General features: G+C 38.0%; 1 protein-coding gene and 1 pseudogene across 1 annotated transcript in view; both read left to right on the forward strand.

Moving 5' to 3' along the window:
* Positions 1 to 3,514, forward strand: part of SASH1 (SAM and SH3 domain containing 1) — a 217,175-nt gene that overhangs the window by 45,125 nt on the left and 168,536 nt on the right. The gene's annotated exons all lie outside the window — the stretch shown is intronic.
* Positions 2,643 to 3,514, forward strand: part of LOC107182538 — a 1,233-nt pseudogene continuing 361 nt past the window's right edge.

Below are 3,514 nucleotides of genomic sequence, written 5' to 3' on the forward strand. Positions count from 1 at the left end.
TGACAGGCAGGGCCTGGCACTTAGTTAAGAGGTTTTATTCCCTCCCTAACTTCAGGGGAAAATCCCTATCTGGTGAAACAACCTTTCTTGGAGAGGTGACTTTGGTTAAAACACAGCGCCAAGAAGGTGAGCAAACATATTAAGAACAGTATGCCATATATGCCAGGTCCCTTGAAACAGCAAGGATGGACCGGCTCCCGGCAATTGTCTGCTCTTTAAGACCAAGTATCTCTGAACATCTGATTTTGCAATCTCCATTCACTTATCTCATGACAGTTTCTTTTATTAATTAACTTTTAAAGCAATCTACTGGTATAGTTTTTCAATATGTTATATTATAAAACAACATTTCTTCAACAATGTGTTCATTATTTTTCCTATTTTGACATTCTCATAGTTCCAAGTAGCTCTCAAACTTGAGCAGATATCACGGTTACCTGAGGAGGTTGTTAACATGCATATCACTCCTTCCACCCCCAGAGTGTCTAACTCAGTAGGCTTTTGGGGCTGGTGGTGGAAATTTCCATTTTTAACAAGTTCCTAAGTGATACTGATGCTTCTGTCCTTGAGCCCACACTTGAGAAGCACTGATCTAGATAAAAATTGTAAAAGATGATGGTAGTATGGACTAAGGCAGTGGCAGTGGAGATGGAGAAAAGTAGATGCACTTAACATACAAAGGGTGTCCCTCAAAATGTACACACACTATAACAGCTAATAGCTCAATTTTGAAAATGAAATGTATTTTAATAAACACTTATAATTATTCAAAGAGTAGGTATACATTTTGGGGGGATACCCTATATTTAGAAAGTAGAATCAATAGGGCTTATTCTCGGTTTCGGTGAGAGTGATGGTGTGGGAGGAGAAGGAACCAAGCCCATCTCTGAAGTTGTTAGCTTGAACAAATACATGGATGCCACTGAGTAGTACTGAAATGGGAAGTGAGTGAGCAGGGTGGGAGGTTTGGATTGTAGTGAAAAGTCATATATTCTATTTAAAGTTTAAATAAAATAATTTTAAAATGTCAAACAGTATCATAGCATAGATGTTCAGTAAGTGACAGATATTGATATTACTGTTATTATTATCTTTACCATTAATACTAAATAGTTCTAATGATTCCACCCTACTAGAGATAACCTCCTAAATTCATTATTCAACAACCACATTCCAGAGCTAGGAATTACTCCTTTGTGTAACTCAAGACATTTAGGTATAAACAAAGAAATTTTATAGATATCTTCATGGTCTCTGTGGGTAAAGGAAGGAAGAGTAAAGGGAAGGAAAATGGGAAAACAGTTCTAATTCAGAGAATTATCATTTGCCTTATCACTGGCAACCATATTAAATAGGTGGAATTATCTCATCATACAGATGAGATAAATAACTTGCCCAATAAACCACTTGCTCTTTCACTCAAGTCATAAAAACCTGAGTAAAAATTTAAACCAGCTTTCCTGATCCCATTAACTTTGTGCTTCCTACTATCAAACTCCACCTTGACTGCTAAGTAACTGGCGGGTTACCTTCCTTATGTCGGAATGATGACCTCATGAGGTTACAGGCAACACTCTACAATGTCTGAATTAGTGACTTTTAATCTTTAGTTCTCCTGACTCAGAATAAGATCACTTTTTACAAAGCATTTACATGTATATGTACACGTGCGACTATATGTACATGTGTTTTACACATATATATGCAGCAATATGACTCAGACTAACTTTCAAGAAATAAGTTTTTGTGATAAGTGCATTGTCAATATTTACACTCAGCGAATGCACTCTGATAGTTTTCTTCTCATTCATGGTAATGAAAGTTTATCAGGACCCACAGAATTGATTTCACAATTAATTTTGAGTCTCTAGTAGAAGACTGGAAAATCTTCTAGATCCTTTTCTAAAAGAGGATTTTCTAGAAGAGGATCCTTTGGAATTCCTCCCCCAACATCATAACAATGCCAATGAGCTGGATGCGACGAGTCCCATGGAAAGGGAAAAAAAGGAGAGCAGGATTTTTGTATATTTTCTGTACACACATCTTAAATGGAGCATCCAAACTTGCCTACCTTCCTGAGCTTTGTGAGAATCAAATACATTGCAATCTAAATGAAAGCACTTTTAAAAGTAATCAGGATGTCTGCCTTTGATTTTGCTCCGTGTAGCTGTGCTCACTTAGACTGATCATGCAAGTCCTCTGGAGACCATTTCTTCATCTGAAAAATAAGGGATTTGAACCAAGATCCACTCATGGGTCCTTTCCCACCTATGCTAAGAGCTTTTTGTAAATGGTACTCCCTGGGACTCTGGAATAGTATGATGATGATTGTGATGTTGATGATTATTAGTCTTTCATATTTTGTTAAAAAGTCCCAAAGGAATTGTTGGAAATAAAGATGGGCATTAACTAAAGAAAAAATACTAAAATTTGGGAGAATAATCAGACTCATTTTGAGAGGTCGTTGAATCATGAAGTTGATGAGTAAAGAGGTTCAGCTTCATTTTTTAAATGGTCAGCCAAACTATTCATGTTCAAGAAGTAAAAAAGTGGCTACTCAAAATTTCATGTTCCTGTACAGAAAACAAAATTATTGTTATCAAGCTCTTCCCAAAAGTGGCCAGAGGTGACCTCTGAAAAGTTCACTATTCACTTTACCCAGAAAATCCCACAAAATCATGCAAATCAAGAGGTTCAAATCTTCATGTTCACTCTAAGAACACTCATGAAACTGCCCAGGCCAGCAAGGGCATGCATATCAGAAAAGCTGCCAAGTGTCTGAAGGATGTCACTCTACAGAAGCAGTGTGTTTCACTTCTCGGCCTTTTGGCTAAGATCAAGTGCAGAAGCAGTGTGTGCCTTTCCATTATTACAATGGTGGCATTGGTAGGTGTACCCAGGCCAAACAGTGGGGCCAGATGCGGAGTCAATGGCCCAAAAGAATGCAGAATTTTTGCTTCACATGCTTAAAAATGAAGAGAGTAATGCTGACCGTAAGGGTTTAGGTGTAGATCCGCAGGTCATTGAGCACATCCAGGTGAACAAAGCTCCCCAGATGTGACACAGAGCTTACAGAGCTCATGGACAGGTTAACTCATACATGAGCTCTCTCTGCCACATGGGCATGTTCCTTACTGAAAAACAGCAGATTGTTCCTAAACTAGAAGAGGAGGCTGCACAGAAGAAAAAGATATTCCAGAAGAAACAAAAACTTATGCCCTGGGATTTAATTCAGAATAAAGTAAATGCTAATAAAAGAAAAAAATTATTGTTATCAACATTCTCTCCCACCCCCTCCCCCAAACATTACTTATCTCATTTTTGTATCTATTTATTAGGGAGCACGGGGTAAAGGAGCCTGATTATCTAGGGTGGATGGATTTCTATAGGTTGAATTATACCGATGTGTGTTGTTGCTAAAAGGTGACCCTGCAATATAATATCACCTCTGAGGAGGTAAGTGGCAATGAGTGTGGTCTTGTCTCTTCTAGGATTGGGAAACTGCAAACATCCC

The sequence above is a fragment of the Myotis davidii genome, unplaced genomic scaffold (genome assembly GCF_000327345.1).
Source record: "Myotis davidii unplaced genomic scaffold, ASM32734v1 scaffold196, whole genome shotgun sequence".
In the NCBI taxonomy this organism is placed as follows: domain Eukaryota; kingdom Metazoa; phylum Chordata; class Mammalia; order Chiroptera; family Vespertilionidae; genus Myotis; species Myotis davidii.